This window comes from Cyrtonyx montezumae, unplaced genomic scaffold (genome assembly GCF_038088225.1).
Source record: "Cyrtonyx montezumae isolate F1298 unplaced genomic scaffold, pur_monq_1.0 scaffold_2, whole genome shotgun sequence".
Classification (NCBI taxonomy): Eukaryota; Metazoa; Chordata; class Aves; order Galliformes; family Odontophoridae; genus Cyrtonyx; species Cyrtonyx montezumae.
Genome location: NW_027071936.1, coordinates 12,493,527 through 12,515,528, shown reverse-complemented (window position 1 = coordinate 12,515,528; position 22,002 = coordinate 12,493,527). Strand labels below are relative to the sequence as shown.

Genomic DNA, 22,002 nt, shown 5'->3' with positions numbered 1-22,002 from the left:
AGGAAACTGTGTTTGCCTGGGTGAGTTAGATTTAAGTTGAAGAAATCTGAACAGAAATCATTCTTCCCTTTGTCTTTTCAGGGCAAATCTTTCTCTTTAAGTAACTTAGTTTCCACTTCCATCTCTTTAGGCAAGAAGGGCATCTGTCATCTTTACTTGGCTATTTCTCTTTTCCTTCATTTTGGTGGGAGTCTGTTTCCATTTGCATTGCAGGATTCACGTTCTTTTGCAGTTCTGTGTTCCAGAAGCTTCTTCAAACAAGAAATTATCATCTTCCCTTAAGTAGGGTGCACTCTCCTACCCTCTCTGATGAGGTCTTAGCTTGCAACTCCGTAGCGTGGACAAAGACAAGTTATTGTCTTGAGTGCCGAGTGGCACATTATTTAGTAGGAGATAATATAAGTCCCATAATGAATAATGAGCAAGCCAATTATATCTGTCTTCAAAGCTAGCATTTAATAAAAGAAAGAAAACAAACAGTATTTCTGTGTTAGTTGTGAGAGGATCTTCTTGAGCTGAATTCAGTCAAAAGGCAATCTTATTTCCTTTCCTTTTCTGATCTTCTCCACACTTGCAGTTTTGACTGTTACCTCTATAAGTATGTCTATGAATGTAGACATAGGGGGAGGTCACAGACAGAGCTGAGGTACTTAAAATTTTATAGTGCTGTTAAATCTCAAACATGCCTGATAAAGCAATATTGCATACATTTCTTTAAGGAGATGGCCACAAGGCACGTGTTTTAACAATGAAAGGGAGAACGGGCACATTTCTAATGTAACTTATTGTCTTACTTACAGTCTTACACTTAAAACCTTAAATTTTGCACACACGCAGCAGGTCTCTTAGGCAGTTTCTTACCCCGAGTTTTCGTAGAGCTGAAAATCCTGAAGAATAACCAATTTATGCCTGAATTCTAACGACTTATTTCGTTACCACCTAGCCTGCTTTCTATAAACGACCTTCAAAAATCTGGTGATTTGCACTGTCTTAGATTATGCGAGCAGCCTGCTGCAGTTTGGTCTACGGGAATAATTGGATTTAGTGTGAGGAGGGGGAGGGAATTTTGTACTCTAATTGACTTTATTTTATAATTTATGACAGGTGCGCCCATTGCCTTAGATTTGCCTCCTGTCTTATATAAATCTCTTCATGTATTTGTGTGTGAATATACATATTTATAGAATTTAAAATATGTAAACTGGCAAGTCTTTTAGGCCTAGTGTTTTCAGGCATCTTTCTGAAAGAGATTTAATTTGCTGTTGTATAGTGCTACTGAATTTTTACTAAGACCAGTAATACCACATCTCAGTGCTAGTGTATTTTTGATGAGCATTCTTCCAGCAATGTTTTTCTTCTCCCCTCAAAGAGCCACATGAAGAAACTATTCCAAGCCATTCATAGTGCAACCAATTGTGTGCGTAGAAGAGCGCTGAGTTTTCTGAAAACGCTCCAAACCAGACAAAGGTTATTTGCTCTGAACCTGTGAAGTTCAAATAACTGACAACTTCTGTGATTTTTTTTTAGCTTTCTGATTTACAGAGTAACCCACCTCCTTCAAGTGTCATTTTTAAATGATGTCTGGCATCGTCATTCTCTTCACTGCTTAGTTTAACTTGGTTCAAATTTTCATTATCTGTAGAAATACGAAGCGTTAGCATTCTTGTTATTGGTCCTTTCTGTTGATTAACCGAGAATTTCACATGACTTTATCTTTACATTTGTTATAAATCATTCTAGGTGGCTGGCTTCTCTGCATGATTTCTCTTCAATAATTAAATCTAGCATTTACAGCTGCTGTAAAATTTGTTGCCATTTTCTGTTCAGTTATATTTTTTCATGCATAAGAGTTACACTCTTCCTCATAGTTTGAATTCTTATTCAGTATCAATTTATGGACTGTGGTTTAGCTGTAATAAACTGAATGTTTTACTTTATGGCTCACGCTGAGAAAAGAATCTCAATTCACGTATTGCCTCGACAGAGGTAAGATGCAAGGCATGGGAAGTGTTCTGCTAGGGATTTGGTTGGAGCCATTTGGATTTCTTTTGTAAAGCAGAAATGTAGAAAGCAGCATTCAGTGCTTCAGTTGATCGGTAATTTTGTGTGTCCTTTACCTTTTCCACTTTGATGTACTGAGCGTTAAGTATTATTTAATCAGAGGAAGTTATGTCGAAGTTGAATCGCAAATCAGTTGCGGTAGAACATACTAAAGTCAATGTTAGAGAGATGTTTAAAGAATTATGAAAAGGTACTTGTTATGTGTGTAAACTCTGTAGATGATAGGTAGTTCTGTAGGTAGCAAGTAGTTACTCTGGCAAATAAAGTAATTTTTAATCTGTGTTCTTCATATAATTTTCCAATGTTTTTACTAAAAGTTTTTTTTGTTTTGTTATTAAGCTCATGTATCAAATAACCTTTCTGTGACTCTTGCAACATCATTTTATATGAAGTGCTGTTCAACACGCTTAATGGCAGGTACCTTGTTCATGAGAAAAATAATATTTTGGAATTCTTTCAGTTGGTGTTCTGTCTGCTACGGTGGGTCATCAGCAATGAATCTTTACACAACTTACCAAGATAGCAAGCTAGTTGTAGGCTTCCTGTAATAATGTTACTGAAAGTTACCACACTTGATTTTCAGAACTTTTCCTTAAGGAATAACAGATATATCCTTGCACAGAAATACAGCATTATGCATTTCTTTTTAAATAGCCTTAACTCTATCCTAAACAGATATTTTTAAATAAATACTACCTTTTGCATTGAGCAGGTTAGGCATTGTACAACCATCTGTTGGAGAAGGAAGACTTGTTTGTACTTAAATTGTATGAACTTTTTTTAAGGTATAATATAAAACCTGGTAACTCTTCAACAGTGCTGAGCATGGAAGAACTTTTCTTCCATTACAGGATTAACTGTTTTTGTGCAGCTGCACCGTGCTTGAGAGTTCCAAACTGGAAAGCTTTTATTTCTCGTATTGCCAAGGTGGGAATTTTTCTTTTTTTTTTTTTTTTGTTTCAAAAGATGCTGATATGGGAAATTGCACTTTCCACATGATTATGATAACATGTTTCTTGTGCTGTGAGGATTAAGTATTGCTTGATTATATAAGAAAAAATGTACATTTGCGGTTTATTTTACAGTATGTTTTAATAAGCAATGAGAAGAGAAACACTGAAAGCTTGTGCTGGTATGCTGATAGGTCTTCTTTGTTTTATTCCACGTTTAAATCAAAATACAATACATCTGAGTAGTATCAAAGATAAATTTGCTTCCGAAGCAGATTGAAACAGAAGCATTGTTTTAGAACTGCCCTATTCTCAAGAAGTGATGTCATTCTCCTTAGATTTTTTGGCTTATTTTTGAAAATTTTGGCAAATTTGGCAACAGGCTGTGAAGAGGTGTTACATTAAGCTTAGTCATGATATTTTGCTGCTTAGTGAATGTTACAAATATGTAAGCTACATATTTATTCAGCTCAGCAAAAATAAACATCACATGGTTCATTCTTGCTAGCACTTTACAGGCCTTTCAATTTTTCTAGGAGTTATGAAGTGTATGTTTTGCTTAGCATTATAAAAGAATAAGAAGGTAGTAGAAAGTGTTTATGGAAATGAGTTGATAGAAATCATGTATGTAATTAAGTATTTCGAATTTGACTGTTGCATCTGCACTTAGAAAAAGAACAGAACTGAAGTAATTACTGGATTTTTCAAATCTATTGAATATGGAAATAGATTTATAACCATAGCTATCTCATATACTAATCTGGTTTCTGATGCAAATGAAGTTTATTGTTTAGAATTAATACACAGTTCTTAGTAATATGATATTGAAACCTTTCCACATTTTATAATGTTTCATTTCAATGTAAGTTGAAAATTATTCAGGTCTCTCATGCGGTTATGAGTCTGTCTTCTGTATGTTGTTTCACGATATTAACTACGTGAGATTCCAACTTTCTTTAATGGCCTTTTACATATGTATTGCATCTACTTATTTCTCATCTCCTGATAATTACCTTTGTTTTGGAAACTTTCTAACCCCTCCCTCCATGGCTATACTGATACAGCTGATTATTTTCACAAGAGATTATCACTGAGTTTAATTAATCTACTCCTCTTAGTCCTGCAAGAGTTAACAGAACGTGATCCAGAGGTCTTCTTTTGCATGTGTAGGCTCTGGAGACCTCAAATAAATAAATCTCTGTCAGAAGGAACTGAAGACTCAGTTCTTGTGACCAGTTTTGTTTAACAATTTTGCCCTGCACTGGAAGACAGTGGTATAATTTGAAAATGGGAGAGCAGTGTTCCATGCTTCCCTGTTCTGTGCCTTCTGTTAGACTGGCAACAGGTATTCCCTTTTGACCCCATCCTTTACTATGCCTGTCCATCTTAACTGTTGGTTTTTTTTTTCATTTATTGTAAAAATTTTTTTCTTCTGAGAGACATAATTACAAGTATAACAGATTTTTCTTTAGTTAATTGCCTAGGTAGTCAGATACCACACCAGATCCAGTGTAACTTTTATCACCTGCTTACAAGGCTCATGAATATAGACAGTTTTGAAACAGTGCTTTAGTAGAAATAGTTTCCACTTGTTTTGTTTTTTTTACTTACAAATTTTAAATAAAGCTTAATTTTAGACTTGCTATTTAAAGTTTTTGAAAGAATAATTCTCAGGGTAAAAGTACACCCAGTAAGAAATAATTAAAATTTAAGCTATGCTGTGTAATATTTCCTCTTCAGCAGTGACTTGACAAGTTACTTTAGGAGGTGGTCTGTGTGGAAAACAAGCACAAAATTACGTATGCCTGCTATCTTGTTCATGTGTGCAAGTTTTGCAGATGCGTGTTCCACTTATCACAGGTCATTTCTTGTGAAGTCTGACTTGTTATGGGAATTGTTCCCATATTATTAGAGCATTTTAGAATTAAAGATTCTGCCAGTTTCCTGGAATAGGAAAAGTCTTGCAAGTAAGCTTTGAATGAGTTAGTTTACAACCCTGAAAATCCAAAGTCATTTATGATGTTAATACAGTCCATGTGGAAATGTTATGTCTTTTTTACTCAACTGCATTAATAATTTTGCTCTTCTGCTTTATGTAGGAATTGTGTCTTGATGCTGAAGAGTATCTGTAGTGGGCTGGGCCAAAAGTCTGTCCAACTCAGTACCTTGTTTGTAACAGAGTTGAATAGTAGATACCTTCTGTAAGAACAGTGCAGTTATCTGAGGTGCTTTCCCTATTTCCCCATGTGTCAGGGGTCACATTTTAGATAAGGATTTGCATGGATTTTGCATATAGTTCTCTCTCCCGGTCTCTGTGTTAGCATTTTCCTTGTTTTGTTCCTGTTTTCACTGCCCTGAATTACTTACAGCTGTCAGAAAAATGTGACACCTCTTTCCGTCTCCAGACATTTCTAAATATGATTAATAACACAGCAGGATTCAACTGGTGATTTCCCTCCTTTTTGAAGACTGTTCTTTAAAAAAAAAAAAAAAAGTTTCCTATGTTTTATTTTTACTTTATTTATTTATTTTAATCCACATTAGGATGTTCCTTCTAAAGCACCTTGGCTTTCTTTGAGTATCTTCTTGGCATTCTAACAGTAGACTTTATGAATTGGATCTTTCTTGTAGCCATCCCCTGTGACTCATTGGAGGAAATCTAATGAAGCGTGACTCCCCTTTACAAAAGCCATGATGACTCTTGCCAGTGTGTTTATTTCATTGTTTGCCTTTTTAAACACATCCACCAATTTGTCTTTTGTAAATTTCAGTTACTACCGTGTAGTTCCCTGCTGTCTTCTGGAATCCATTTGGCACGTTTAATTCTTTTGGCACTGAGGCAAGCCTAAGAAGAAAAATGTAGCTAATGGTTTATCTGCTTTCATACCTGTGTTCTTCTTCACCATCTGAGCTCCTACTGTCAAGCGAGTGACAGCTGGTCACTTGCTAGTTGTCTTGTGTGCTTCTCTCCTAGCACATCGCTGTGATGGTCTTGTGTTCCTAGTGCTCTTTTTATCCTTTGATCATCTATTAGCTGTACGGATACTTTAGCAGGCTTACTGTTCCTTTCATACCTTTACACAAGTATTCCTCAAACTCTTGTGTCCTGCTTCTTTCTCTTTTTAAACCTAACGTGCAGTAGTTTGACATATTTTTATATTTTCCTTGTTTGGTCTTCTAAAAAGCTTTCTGATGGGAGGCATGCGTTTCCTTTGAAGCCCTTAGTATTGTATCTTTTTATACAGGCTTTTGTGCTGTCTGATGAAACATTTTCCATGTTTGTCTGCATCCTTTTATGCTTACTATATGAAAGCTAAACTAGCTAGCTTCAAATTAGATGTTCCCATCTGGAATGTTGTTGTTCTCACCCATTCATGAAAAATAAATCAGTAATGTTTACCTTATTTATTATTCATGTACAGACATTACAGAAGCAAATGGTAGGCAGTGATTCTAAAATGCTCAGACCTAAGCAACAGAAGTGTATATTGAGTATACATTTCTGCCATTAACTAAGCAGGTATCCTGTTGTGCATGATGGTAGAATTTCTTCTGAAATTTCTGTCCAAAGATAGCTTGCTTTACTTGCATACTTTTTAAACAGCAGCATTAGGGTTTGTTCAGCTTTCCAGAAGAAACGCAGGTGCCAGTATACATCTCTGTGTGCTTTATCATGGCTTGTTTTGATCTAAACAGAAATGCATTATGTTAAAACAATTCTGATGTTGGTGCTGACAAGGTCACAAAGAAATCTTGAGGATCTCGATACCCAAAAGTATTTTTACTTACTGTTCCAATTGGTGGATTGGACTTGGACACTCTGCTCCACTGTAACACTGTCATGGTTTTAAATTTCCTGTTATGTGTATTCAGTATATATTTATTTGTTGTTATCTTTTGGCTTCAGTAGTCTTTTGTTCTGTAGATGTTCTTATTGATACTTTATACATAGTATTTATCACATCTTCACTTTGTTTTGCTAGGCCAAATGAGTTGTTTTCTTTTAAGTTTGTCTAAGATGGTGCATGCAGACTTTAGCTGTTCTACTCTGTGTCTGCTCTTGGAAGATTAATTCTTGCTGGAACATGTATGAGTAAGATTAAATGCACTCAATTGAGCGTGTTATCCTATCTCAAACAGTGGGTACTTCAGGAAGAGTTTATTCCAAGTGCAAACATAGTAGCATTTTTCCTGAATACACTTCCATGCTTCTGCAGTTCAGCAATTCTGATTCTTGCTGTGCAAGTAATGGTAGCCTTGTGCTTGGTAGCCCTTTAAGAGGTGATTCCTATGCTGGGAATCCCCTGCCACTTCATTGTGGCAGTGTCTTCAACATGGAATTTCACTGAGTTATCTGTATATCTTACTGGCATCTTAGTTTCATACTTCTTTTGTATAATGCCTTTGCTTTTGTAGGGACTGTAGTTGACGTGGAAGCAGACAACCGATTTTTCTGTTCGCTATACTGTTTTTGTTATAAGAATAAAGCTAAGAGTTGATGACTTCACACAGCTCCTGTCACTTTCACTTTTATTGTTGGAGTAATAGTTGGAAAGCTGATTCCAACTGTATACTATAAGCGTAAGTTAAGGATTTTAATGGCGTGTCTGTGGATTGAAGGATGAAGTTCAAATTTTTATAAAGCGTGTTGATCTTTAATGCTGTCAGCACAGAATATCCATCCCTCTGCAATTTTGTCTGGGTAATACAACCTGCTGCTGGAACTAGTGTGTGCTAGTCATGGCGTACAAATTCAACAGACCTGTAGTATTCTGAACTGACGAGTTTTTTTTTTTAATTCAACAGGATTGCTGGGCCTTAAAGCTTACCAGCCCTTGGGAAACTTTCACGTACTTCCTTCTCAGTATGCATTTGCTCTCCGTTTGGCCTGTTGCTTCTCAGTGACTCTATCCATCCCATCTTATAATTAACGATAGAGTATATTCACAAAAACTTGCTTAGAAAGAGTCTGCAATATCACATTTATTAAAAGATTCTCATATCCCTCCTGAGTCTTCTTTTTTCTCAGCCTTTATGAAGCATAGTGTTGCTTTGCTGTTTCATCTATGGCAGTGATTATTATGAAATGTTTCTCAATTCGTTTTTATTTTCTGCTGGAAGACCCAAAACAGCACACAGCATTTTGTATGTTTTCCATGTTCTCTCTTCTTTAGTGGTTCCTTTTTTTGTTTGTTTGTTTTAATTTGATTCCTCCATGTTTGTTTATTATCCCATACCAAGCTGATGTTTTCATAAAACTCTCTCATGATACTCAAATCTTATTATTGCAGTAAAGGAGAAGTGAAGATGAAGATGAACTTGGAGCCCATCTTTTTATATCTAAAATCAGATACTCTTAAATTTCTTCTACCTACACTGAAGTTTTGTACTTTTTTATTACTGTGATGACTTGGTCTTCCAAGATTCTTCTCCACTTTCTCACATCTCTTCCATGATTTTACAAATCTGAAAAAATTATTATTAGCAACAGCCTTTTTTTCATTTCATTATTCACTCATTCTTAACATTGTTTTTAACATTTATATTCTACAACCTGAAACCGTCAGCAACTGACAAGTAATGTACAATTAATATTAAAATTTGACTAGAACCGTAAACTTCTCTCCTCTCCTTCCTTTTGGGAAGCAACTGTTCTGATTCTTGCTATTTACTCTTCTTTTGGCTGCTGTATAATTTGCTTTTCTTTTGTGATGTTGATCGAGACTGTATCTTCCTAAGACTTTAACAACATGCTAACTGAATATAGTTCGCTTGCATCATTGGAGGATTTGCGCTTACTGATGTTTTTAAGACCATTACTGTAATAGATTTTTGGAGTGTACTTTTATTGCTGGGTTTAGAAATAAGGTGAAAATGTGAATGTCCAAACCCTTATGGTGGGGGAAAAAAAAAAAGCAAGTGCAACGTATCTGGTTGTTATATTCCTACAGGAACCTGACAGTGCTGTGACATTCTGCATCATTCTTCTTTGTTTCTGCTAAGACAGAATGGTGAATCAAACAGTTTATAATAACATTAGGTTCCATATAAAATATTTTCAACCAATCTTTATAATTTGGGAATTACTGGGGAGCAGTTGTGCCTTTAGATTCTTCCATCAAGGCTCAGGGAAGTGAATTATTGAAAAGATAAAAATAAATTTGTTTGCTTTCTGTCAGAGTTCATATCCACAGCCAACCTTGATAGAGGACCAGAATGATTTAGACAAGTTTGCTTTGGAGATTCATAACATATGCTTGCTGGACAGAATTGAGTTATCTCTGCTCTGGAGAGTAAGTTATTGTAGCAGGAGCTGACAGAGATGAAGATAACTGAGGGAAATTCAATTACCTTTTAGTGTTTTCCTTCTAATAGGATTCTTAATGTGAAAAAGATCCTTAGATGATGCGCCTGTGTTGCTTTGTGAAATCTGCTTTGATACCTGCATCCAGAATAAAGTGAACTCTTCTTTTCAGGCTTTCATTAAGAATGAAATATGCATCTGCTTGCTAAATGGGTGTTAACTTTTCATACAATATATTGCCATTTATAGCCTTGATGTATTTGACAGTGTTCTGGCAATAGCTTTGGATATTCTCTTAAATACAGTTTCACTTGTTTTTATTGATTTTGTATGAGAAACTTGTTTATAGTGAGAATGACAATAGATCTCACAAAACTGTAGAATATTTTCCCTCTGTTTTAGTTCAGTTTAGTTTCTACGTGTTTAGTTCTTTCCTTTGCCTGGCAAAAGGACTTGAAGTACAGATAGTGTATGATTGATTTGAGTTCGTGTTGTTGGGCTAAAATGATCCAACTTGACTGCGTTTCATGTGACACCTCTGAAGTTCTGAAATTGCCATTGTAGGTTGCTGCAGAAATAGGTACTAGGGTGTTACTGTTCAAATTACATATAAAAATGTCCATCTTTTATAATGACGTTTAAAATAACAATTTAGAAGGGGATCTGGGAAGCCATCTCATTCTGTAGTTTTTTTTATTTGAAAATGTTTGCATACCTGCAGTACGCTTTTTTAAAGTGGCCATTCAGCTACTGCATGTAGCTGAATGTAGTTATTTGTTTATCTTCCCACATACATTATAATATATATATTTATTTGAATACTCTGACCCTTAGCTTTGGAATATGAAGTTCCCTTTTTATCTGATGGATTTAGTCCAACTGCTTGCATGCTGGTATTGCAATAAAGCAAAGAGGGAATAACTATCTTTGTGTAGATTTGCAATCCCCAAACCAGATGAGAATGTACATAAAAGCCATCGCATACCTGATAGGTAGAAGTCACTGAGTACTTAACTTGTGTTGATCTATATAAGGTATTGATAAACTTGTTAGCTTGATTATAAACAACTGGTAGTATGTTTGGTCTCGCTGTTAAAACAGTCTCCTCATTTACTTATGAGTGATGATATTTGTTTGATGTAGGTTTATTTTCTTATATGCATGAAGGTGGCTTATCAATTTTGGTGGCAACACAGAAAGTGAGATCACCAGTAGAATACAAAGACACTTCAAATAAATGTTTTAAATGTTTCTTTTATTTCTTAGTCCCTTAGATTATTTCCTCTTTTGTTTATTAGAGTATTACTGAAGTCAGAGTTGTGCAAATATTGCCTCTAGTCATGTAGTTTATCCTGAATTGTTGTCTTCAATTATGTTCTCATTTCTTCATTTAGAATGCTCTGTTCTAAATACAAAATGCCGTTACTTTGCTGAAATAATTGTGTGAGTGATGACTGTGAGGAGAAGGTACTTGCTCAAAGAAGGACTTCACAAATAAATCGTGACAAGGTTTTTTTCCTGTAACACATGTTGCTTTAAGTCCAGTGGGGAGACGTGGTGCAAAAATTAAGTTCTGGTGGATGGCGCTCCTGTTAATGATTGATAACAGTAGCCTTTTATTTCTGAGTAGGTGTAAACAGCTTTCCAGGAAAGGAAACACCACTACACTAGTCAGAATTCTTGATAGGAACTGAAAGGTCTTTTCACGTTGCAGAGCAGTGAGATAGAAGTGACAGACAGAATCTTGTCATCTTAACTTTTCTGTATTAGCTTTGAAATGGGAATCAGAATAACAGTTCGGGGTTTTTTTAAATCTTTTTCTTTTCCCATTGTCTCATTTCTATACAGAAATCTTTACAGCAAGAGTCCACCTATTGATTTAATTTTTTCACTTAGCCAAGGGAAAAATTGGGCCAGTAAATCGATGCTCTTAGATTATGAAAAAAAACCTCTGTCAGCTAAGTCAGTCTTCAGGAGATCATTGTGTTGGGGAAGATGCCAAGTGACTTGCAGAGACCTCTGGATTTCACTGTTAATCTGAAGTCCTACTCTAAGTGTCAGGGTCTGTCCGTAAAGAGCTGCACTGTTTGGGAAGACAAATGGTTGTTGCTATTCTGTTTCATGGAATGAACAAGACAGGTTTCCTGATAACTTCCTCACATCCATCCCCTTTTCCTTCCCGCCTTTTTTCCTGCTCTGAGGTGGCGCAGCTTCACGTGGAGTGCTGTGTGCAAATTTGGGCTCCACAAAATAAGGGCATAAAACCTTTTGTTGCTCTCCTTTGGGTGCTCTCTAAGATGGTGAAGGGTCTGAAGGATGAGAAGTGGCTGAGATCCCTTGGCTTGTTCAACCAAGGGAAGAGGTGGCTGAGGAGAGGCTTTATGGCAGCTACAGGGGGCAGAGGGGCAGCACTGCTCTCCGGTGACAACGACAGGACCTGAAGGAACAAGTATGGAGGTATGTTAAGTTGGGGTTTGGGTAACAGTTCTTCCCCAGAGGGTGATCAGATACTGAAACAGGCACCCCAGGGCAGTGGGCAGTCATAGCTCTGAGCTGCTGGAGTTCAAGGAGCATTTTAACAGTGCCACCCACAGTCATCACTGAGTTATCCTATCATTAGTGCTGAACACATCAATTGTTTATGGAAGAAACGGTCAGATATTCTGACCTCTTAAATATTGTTCTTTTTTTTTTTTTTTTTAATTTTCTTCTACATTGCCTGCTAGGAACCTCAAATATTTGATTTTTTTTAGCAGTTCTTGGTAGTCTTGAAGGCAGCGTCACCCATCTGGCATTGGACCAACTTGTTTCACAGTGTAATTTCATATTGTAGAGAAGGAATATTTTGAAAATGATTTTAAAATGGCAGTTGTTTGAAGCTGCTCAGAAATTTAAATTATTAAATGTCGAGCTTGATTATTGGCTAGTGTGTAATAAACTTAACAAGTATGAAAAATGATGTTATTATGCATATATGGGCTCTTTGTTTTGTCCAATAGCTGTCATTTACCTTAGTTCTGTACGTAATATTTTATATAATTTCAGTAGCTTGTTTCCTTTGTGTTCATGCTTGGTCTAACATACGTTTTTTCATTACTCATCATGTAAACAAGCAAACTGTAACTTGCATCAAATTCCAGATTCTTGTTTCACAGTCTTTGGTGCTGGTGTGGCTTTTTTATTCTGTGTGGCTGTTGCGTTCTTTGCTTGAAGCATATTATGTTTAAATGTTGTCATTTTGTGCTAAGTTATTAGTGTCAGTTAGTGAGATCGAGTTAAGAAGGCTTTGCACAGTTGTGCTGTGTAGTCTGTGTTGTGCCCTTTCACCAACATCTGAAGAGTTCAGCTGTATGTAACAAGTGCTGACATCATTATCGGGGCCAGTGTTAAAATACCTTCATGCTGTTTGTGAGTAGAAGAGGAGAAGGCAAAAAACCTCACACTAAACTGAAACAAAGCCAAAAGTACAGTTGGACAATGACATCAGAGCCTTGGAACAGGGGGTTTTACTTATTCTGAAATGGGAAATACAGAGAAAAGTTAGTAAACGGATCTGCCCTGCTTTTCCTATGTAAGTAAGTTAATGTGGTAATACGTTATGTTTTTTGAACAGTGAACATGTTTCCAGTAGAAGCTGAGTGGGTTACAGAGTACTTGATTCCTCTGATGCCAAATACTATGTAACACCACCCACCTGATTCTTGCATTGTTGCAATATTCTCATTTCAATGGAGTGAACAGGAAAATTTAAGTTATAAAGCAATTGCTATGGAGAGTGTTTAGTGCTTGTTTCATATTGTTCAGTCTAAGGATCTAGAGTTGTGTGAAAGGATGTTAAGTTAGACTACTCTATATTAAAACAGAATCCATTGCCTTCTCATGTTCTGGATAGTCAGAATATTTTAAGCACTGACTTTTTATGTATAATAAAAATCATACATTAGTTTTAATGAGAAATTAAATTACCCTCTTCTAACGATTTTTAGAGCCAACTATATCATCCTCTCAAGAGTGGTAGAACTTCCTTTATGAATGTTTTGTTATAAACCAAATGTTTCTCATTCTTTTCTAAAAGTCCAAAACCATGTTATATAAATGCATGAGTCAATCACTCGTGCACACGGCAATCCAATGGACAATATTCAAACTCATACACAAGTTGAAATGAAGTACAAAAACAGACTGCTGAAAACAAGCACAGCAGAGAAGATATAATAATTTGCTTTTCATAGTTGAATGCTGTAGGAATCTGACAGGAGACTCTAAGTTAAGGCAGAGGTTAAGCTGGAGCTGAAAATGTGACCGTTTAACATGTTTCCAAGGTAAATGGCTGGGAATATTCAGAAGAGCTGCTGTAAAAGGCCATCTTTAATCATCCTTCTCATTTGCTTCTGGATTTCTTTTAATCTTTGCCATTTCATCATCTTAATCAAAATATTCTGCTTTTAAAATACTTGATCACTGAAAGGATAAATTTCTGAAGAGTCTTAGTTTGCTATAATGCTTAGAGTGGAAGTGAGGAGAAACTTGTGGATTAGCAGCACTGAGCAATAATCTTTTGAATAAAATCATGTATCTTGAATAAATCCACGTATGCTCTGATATAAGAAAAAATTTAACATTTGAGCACTTAACTAATAGGAATATTTCTGCAGATAGAGGTGTCTGTGTAATAACTTAATGACAGAAACTATTATTTTTTTCCTGTATGTAAGAGGGAAAAGCTTTGCTAGTAAACGTTTACTTTATTTAGCAGTGTTGAGTCAAGATGATCATCCTGTAGTGTGAGGAAAAGGTCCTGAATTGTCAGAAATTGTCTGCTAAATGAGCTCTTGGTGCAAGCATGTTATAAGCTAGCAGGGGACAGATGGGTTACTTCTTGGGTCGTGAGTTCGTGTTCACTTGTGAATGTTTCATAGCTGAGGTCTCACAAAACAAAAAACAAACAAACAAAAAAAACCCTGCCAAAAATGGTGCAGAACACTTTTAAAGCTCCTGTGGCTGATGTGGAATGAAAGGTGATCTGCCATGATTACTGTCCATGTGACCACCTCAACTTTATCGTGTTCTGATAGTATTTCTTCCTTTATTTCTCTTAGGTTCTTAAAGTGTGTAGTAAGCTACTATTCATAATATGATGTTTTCAAAACGTTCCTTTGATTCTTTTATCAGAAACAACAGATTTCTGTCATCAGAACAAAGAGGTAGAAAGACAAACGACATATATTTATCAAAACTGACATCTTAAGGAGTCCTGTTAGGTTGGAAGCTAGCTTGGTATTGAAAGTACTGAGAATTTACTAGAGATATGTTTGTCATTGGTGGGCAAGCATTCATGGCAAGATAGGAAGTTATTATGCCTTATGTCTTGTTATCTGAAATGAATGCAATTTCTCTGTCCTTCTTTAAGGGGTCCTACATAGGAATGCATGCTCTTGTAAGGTAAAAGTTGAGACAATTAACAACTCATAGGTATTTAACTACAGCAGTATTTAATCTAATTGTGTCTTTGATATCTGTGAGAACTAATCTCATCGCACACAAATGGTTTTGACTTTGTTATAGGTAGAGGCTGAAGCCGTGTTTAGAAATCAAAATGGCACAAGGTGTTTTGTACTTAGGTTGCAGAACTTTTTAGCTTATCGCTCGCTACCTTCATTGTTCTGGCTGATGTTTTTTTCTGTTTTTTGTCATGTCAGAGTTTGACTTAGTTAAAGTTTTAGAATAATTTCTTCCTTCGTGTGCCAGGTTTTAGTGTTGCAATTTGTAGAAGAGTTATGCTTGTGGAGGGATGTTTGGAAATCTGAATCCTTCAGCAGTAAGTATTTGGCTGCTGGGACCAAATTAACTGGACTACTTGTTTCCTGACTTTCAGGTATTAAAGATTCGCAGTGTGTCTCAGTAGAACAGTGCAATTGGAGAAATAGTATTCACAGTAAGGACTTTTCAGTGCTTTAGTTTGAACCGAAAGAAAAGCTGGGAAGTGTTGAAAGTAGGCTTGGCATGTTTTCCTAGGCCAATGTCAGCGACACCTTTAGAAGTCTGTGTTTATCTTCTGGCAGTTCCAAGTTGCTCACGTCTTCATCTGCTGGTTGCAGGCAAATGCTTTGCAGTTGGGAGGAGACCCAAGGGATACCCAGGAGTAGCATCTTGGCCTATTTTTAATATAAGAGTAATATGAAGAGTGTACAGATGTAAACTGGATTTGCAAATGACAGAGAGAGGACTGCGTCTGTTTTAGTGTGTGCTTTGCATGCAAGTCTCAAAGCGTGCACTATTATACATACATATTATAAGAATGGCTTCCTGGGATAAAAAAGAACATTTGTCTTGGTACATTGCTTATGAGAATGGTTAGCTGTGATCTGGAGAGATTTGGAATGTTGAAATGATGTAGAACATATATTGAAAAATACCACTTTTTACTAATTTTTACTCACTTGTTTGTGTAAAACTGTGCTTTTGATTGTGTTTTAAAGATGCTACTGTAGAACAAAGAGTTTCATCAATTAATTGATCATTATAATTAAAAATGGAAGTAATATAATGAATATAATTAAAAATATGTTACAAACTGATTTTTCAGAATAAAACTGATCTTACTTCTCTTTGCTCTTTATTTATTGTCAGTTGAGCTCTTGTTAGTTTGGTTCATTTACCTACTCTGCTAAACAGGATTCATTTTAAGATGCAGTTCTTGGTGAAATTGTTGTTGCCTGGCGTTTAGTTGGGTTTACTAGAGCTTAATACTGTGAGACTTAAAGGTAAAAAAATGAAGCTGTAGACTCAGTGCAGATTAAAACCAGATGTCTCTTGAGATCCTTGCTTTTCTCTCTAATCACTAACCTAAATTAACTGACTGTGGTAGGTTTTTTGTTTTTTTTCTGTTCATGACTATAGTATTACCAGTTCGTTTGGTATGATTTAAGCCCACTGTATTTTTTTCCATTTTGCAATTTTTTAATGCATATTCTTTTTTCCCCTGGGAATGTCTACAAAAACACATTTATTTATATATATTGTTATGTATTTGTATTAGAAGCAATTGATTTCAACTGAATTTCTTTTTAATCTTCAAATCAGGTATGAGACTGGAAAAGTGGATGAATAAGGTTTGTAAAACCATAGGTTTGCTGAGATGAGAAGCCATTGCATTGTGTTCAGTCCATTAAAACAAGAAGAAATAGAGGAGATACTTTGATAAGTGTTCTGCTGGTGTTAACCTTGATGGCTATTATCGGGGGGATGATGCTATATCTATTTCATTGGCTTAAGCTTTTTTCATGCTGAGAGAAATCAATACTTTGTGTCGTTGGATGACAGAGGCATCACTTCAGAATTGACGGTGGCTGTCAGACGTTGTCATTGGTTGACTTTTGTTCGCTGTTGAGGTTTTAAGCTTTCATTTTTCTAAGTCTTATTCAGGAGTCTTTGTAAGATTTCCCAGGGTAGCATTTTTAGACCAGACTTTAAACTTCAGGTCAGAGGTCAAGTGCAAAGATCTTTGAAAGCTGAGGACTGAGGAGCTCCTTCATTTACTAAAATTTCCTTATTTGTAGGGAATTTGCATTGGTGGCAAGATTATGTGTTATCTTATAGATGACTTTTCCTCTTAAGGGATGCTCTGTGAAGCAGGTTGTTCAAAAAGCAAATGCATTTTAGCCAAATTAGACAAAGGAATTGACATACATAAAAGTGTTTAGTGGTCTGAGTTGCTGACTAAAACTTAAAAATAAAATAAAATAGAAGTACATTATTGATTTGAAACAGTTCACAGTAGTTCACACATAGCGCTTGATTTGTAGAAATCATCACATAATTTTGGGACTGCAAAGTTGTGTGTGCAAATACTACCATACAAAGGAGCAAGTATTACCATGCAAAAGAAATCCTTTATTTCTGGATTTATTTAACATCCTCATAAAGATCAAAGATAAAACTGTTCTGAGAACATCAGAATGGTCACCCCTTCAGTGAAATACAGACTGGCAGCATACAGTAATTCACCTTTTTATTTTTGAATAGTCTGCAGACAGAGTGTATTGTATTTTTGTATCTGTAACTTGCCTTTCGGATGACCTTGCGCCCCTTTAGAATTAGTATTCCTCAAAAATAAGCCTCCACATAACCTAACAGCCTTTAGTCTGTTCTCTGCAGGGAATAGGAAAGAGGAAAAAGTGTGTTTTCCTCAGTTCTAATGGCACAGAAGAGAAGGTTCACGTTCAGTCCTGGAGAAGGAGCAGAAAACAAGAACCTTCTCTCTGCTCCATCTGTTTAATAAACATTCTGTGTATGAAACATTAGCAGACACTGTTTTTGGTAAACAACTGATGGAGCAGATACGTGAAACGTGTATTTCTTCTTTCAGCATTTTTTGTTTCATCCGTAGTGTGACTTAGCAGTTGTCTCACAGTACATCTGTGATCATACTTTCATTATATACTTTGCCAAACGAATAATCAAGACAGTGTTGGCCAAAAGAGTAGTGGAAGGATGGTCTGCTAATCATTTGCATGCATCTAATTGTAAAACCATATTGGAACTTGACAAGATGGCATATTGCAAGTTTAAGAGATCGAATAATAAGGAAGAATGGATACCATAAAAGTAAGTGCTTTAGTAGTGCACAAATTTACATCAACCTAAATTTTTATTTTTAATTGAATTGTTAGGATTTGGTGGTATTGTATGCCTGGAGGTAGCTAATAAGGTGAAGCTGGAGGCATCTGGAAAATGAAAGCAGAGAAACAGGGAGATTCTGTAGTGCCTTCCGAATAGTCCAGTGTGACTGGCAACTTTGGGATGGGTCCTTTCTTTCATATTCAGAAGAAACAAGTCTTCTTTCACTTCTACATTAGTAATCACTTGAGTCAAAAAGGAGAGAAATAGATCCTCCTGGAAGCTGTGCTAAGGCACGTAGAAGACAGGGAGGTGATATGAGACAAATAGCATGGCTTCACCAAGGGCAAGTCCTGCCTGCCCAACCTTGTGACCTTCTATGATGGCATGATTGCATCAGTGGACAACCTGCTGTCATATGGATTATGTAATCTGTCTGGACTTCGCTGAGCTCTTTGACATGGTCCCTCACAATGTCCTTCTCTCCAAGTTGAAAAGATATGGGTTTGATAGGTGGACTGTTGGATGAACAAGGAATTGGTTGTGAGATTATACCCATTGAGGTGGTGGTCAGTGGCTCAGCGTCTGGATGGACATTGGTGATAAGTGACCCTTAGGGGTTGTTATTGGGTCTGGTGCTTGACCGTTTTCATCAGTGATTCAGTGTTGAGATGGAGTGCATCCTCAGCAAGCTTGCAGGTGACACCAAACTGTGGGTCCAGTTGACACTCCTGAGGGACAGGATATCACCCTGAGAGACCTAAATAGGTTTGAGCCTCATGAGGTTCAACAAATCCGAGCACAAGATCCTGCACCTGAATCACTATCAGTACAAGCTGGGAAATGAAAGGAGTAAGCGCAGCCCTGCCAAAAGGACTTAAACGTACTGGTGAATGGCAAGCTGGGCGAGTCAGTAACGTGCCCTCACAGCCCAGTAAGCCAACTGTATCCTGGACTGCATCAAAAGAAGAGTGGCCAGCAGGTCGAGGGAGGTGATCCTGTTTTTTTGTGCCGTGCTGGTGAGGTAGATCTCACCTGGAGTACTGTGTCTAGATGTGGAGTCCTCAGTACAGGAGATATGTGGACCTGTTGGATGGCGCCCAGAGGAAGGCCACAAAAATGATCTGCCTTCCCTGCAAAGGACAGTCTGAGACAGTAGGAACAGTTTGGCCTAGAGAAGGCTCTGGGGAGACACAAGAGCAGCCTTTCAGTATCTAAAGAGGGTGTATAAGAAAGAAGTAGATTCTTTAGCAGGGTCTTCTGTAATAGGACAGAAGGAAATGGTTTGAAACTGAAAGAGCAGAGATTTAGGTTGGATGCAAGAAGAATTTTTTTTACAGTAAGGTTAGTGAGGCATTGGACCAGGTTGCCTGCGGAGTTAGTGGAAGATGCCTCTTAAATGGAGACGCTTTAGGTCAGGCTGGATAGGGTTAGCAACTGGATAGCAGCCTGGTCTAGCTGTAGGTGTCCCTGTTCATTGCAGGGAGGTTGGATCAGGTGACCCTTAAGGGCCCCTTCCCAACTCAAATGATTTTTTTTTTTTTAATTTCATTTTTTTGAATGTTTGGCACATGTCGTGAGTAGGAACCACTGAACAGCTGAGAAGTCCCTGTATGATTGAAGAGATCTATTAAAAAATATTGGGAAGAGGATAATTCTGTGAAGTAGACTATGCGAGTAACAAAATAAATAAAATCATTGGGTACTGTGAAGAGTTGGTCAGCAACAACTGTTGAACTTCCGGTGAAGAGGGAGGTTTTGGAATTCATGTCTGATTAATTTTCCTTTGCTAGTGAAGTTTTAAGTTTCTGTCTATGCTTACTAAGATAAGTAAATAAAGTTCTTAAGCATTCTTGGAGGATGTAACCTGAGAAGCTGTGCTCTTTCAATACAAAGGTCTTAGCATTAGTAACTATACAAATGCCAGAGGTGGCTTCTTTCAGTTTGTTTCTTGAGTGCAACCTGGACTGATGTTATAGTTCTACAGGATTGCTGCATACTGGGAGTCTCTCTGTTTTGGTAGGCAGTTGCAATTTTCCATTCATGTTAAATATATGAGTATGCTGAAAAATGGATTGCTGTACATTTTGTTTTGTAGCGGTCTGATTTTGTTTTCATGGCAGCTGTCAGGACAACAAAATATTTTCTCTTTTTTTGAATGTCAAACCTACACTCTGAAAATCTTTGGTATTTAACGAGCGATGTGTTCAAGATCACATCGTAAAGAGGCTTTTTCAATAAAGAGGTACAAGTTCATTATATCTTTTACAAAACATTCTAGTTTGATTTCCATTTTATCATGTTTTAAGGTCAAATGTGACTTTAATGTTCCATAAAGAGACAGAGATTGATAATGGGGAAAGAATAACCCTCTAATGTGATTTATATCTATGGATTTTATGTCAGATATGAAAAGTTGCTGTTCAAATTGTAAAGGAGGATCCATTAAAGAGCACTTTAAAACATTTTACTACTTAGCTTACCTTATACACTTGTTTTTAGAATTCTACCCTTTAAAGCAAATTTAAAAATAACAGCTTATGAAACATTTACAAAGTACTGAAAAGTACACAGAATCATCATGGGTGCGGAATAGATATTGATGGATTGGAAAAGACAAGTGTGTTTACAAAGAGCTAGAAAAATCTTGTATAGTGTTGGTTATGATTTAGCCATCTTATATTGTTACGAAGACAGTGGCAGAGTGCTTCACGAGTGAGTACAAAAGCCAGTTTTTGATATCTCATTGACTTGGAAAGTCAGCTGCTTATTCTTGCCTTTCTGGATGCCTGTTCATCAGGTGAGCATTGTGCTAAGATGCGGGAAAAATTATGAGGAAATGTGTTAAATACATGAGAACAGTTTTTCATCCTATGTCTATGAAAATCTACACAATTCCAAATTTTATTTTACTTGTTTTCCACATTTCCTTCTTTCTCTTTCCCTCATTTCTTATAACTGGACTATGTTTTTTTATGTGATGTGTGTATATACACGAAACTTAGAGCCTGCCTATTCTTTGCAACAGTTTAATAGTAGATAGATTTATATAGAGAAGAGCATTGTTATGATATTGTGCTGTTATCTAAGCTCTAAGCAATAATTACAGTAGTGTCTGCATCAGCTGCGCTTCACAAGGAAAAAGCAATTTTTTTGTTCTTAGACAGACATTTGTGTCCATTCTACTAACTAGATCATAGAGTAATCCAATCATTGACAAAGGCTGAAATGCTTTGCCTGGCATATGTGATCTGTGGTATTGCCAAATGAAAACTGAAATTAGAAACAGGGAGTGCTGAAGTAGGAAAAAGCTTTTGTTGTTTCCTCAGCGATATATGAATTTGTTTTGTGTCTTTGGTACATTGGCTTGATGAGAGGGGGATCTGAATTTTGTGCCTTATATTCTGAGTTCTGTATTGACAGAAACATTTTCAGATGATGAACAAAAAACAGAACGATAAGGAAATGTTATAGTAGAGAATCTTTGTAGTTTCAGTTTCTGTTTGTGTGTGTCTTTCAGTTCTAATTCATTAGCTTTAGGCTTTGAGTGCCTTTGAAGATGAAATATATTTATACAACAGGTGTAGTGCAGAATATTTAAAAAGAAAAATTAGCTTTCCCATGCTGACCTGATAATATGCTCAATGTAAGGAAGCCACCTGGTGAAGACAAGTCAGTCTTCGTACGCGTTTAAACTCCTGCTTAACTGAAGAGATGCAGATTTTCTCCATAGGTTTTACAATTGCCCATTTAGATAATTAATAGCAAATGATCGGCTTCTCAAATCTCATGGACAGTCATAGAAATGGAGTAGACAGCTAGCTGCCATTCCTTATTCTGAAACTTGCCTCTTTGTTTTATAGTACTCTTCCCTTTGCTGTGAAATAAGTGATTGTGCCTATATGTTTCGTTATGCAATCAGAACGCTAACACGTTGATGTTTTTCAAACCTTGAATGTATATGGTATGTTGTTAAAGGATTTGTGACACACCAAGATCCTCTGCTTGGCTCAATGAACAGATTTACCATGGGCAGCTGCGCAGTGCCTCAATTCTCAAACCTGCAAA

The 22,002-nt window shown here is 36.5% G+C and overlaps 1 protein-coding gene across 4 annotated transcripts in view; it reads left to right on the top strand.

Annotated features, from left to right (window-relative positions):
* LRBA (LPS responsive beige-like anchor protein) overlaps positions 1-22,002 on the top strand; it is a 363,630-nt gene that overhangs the window by 127,698 nt on the left and 213,930 nt on the right. The window lies entirely within an intron of this gene.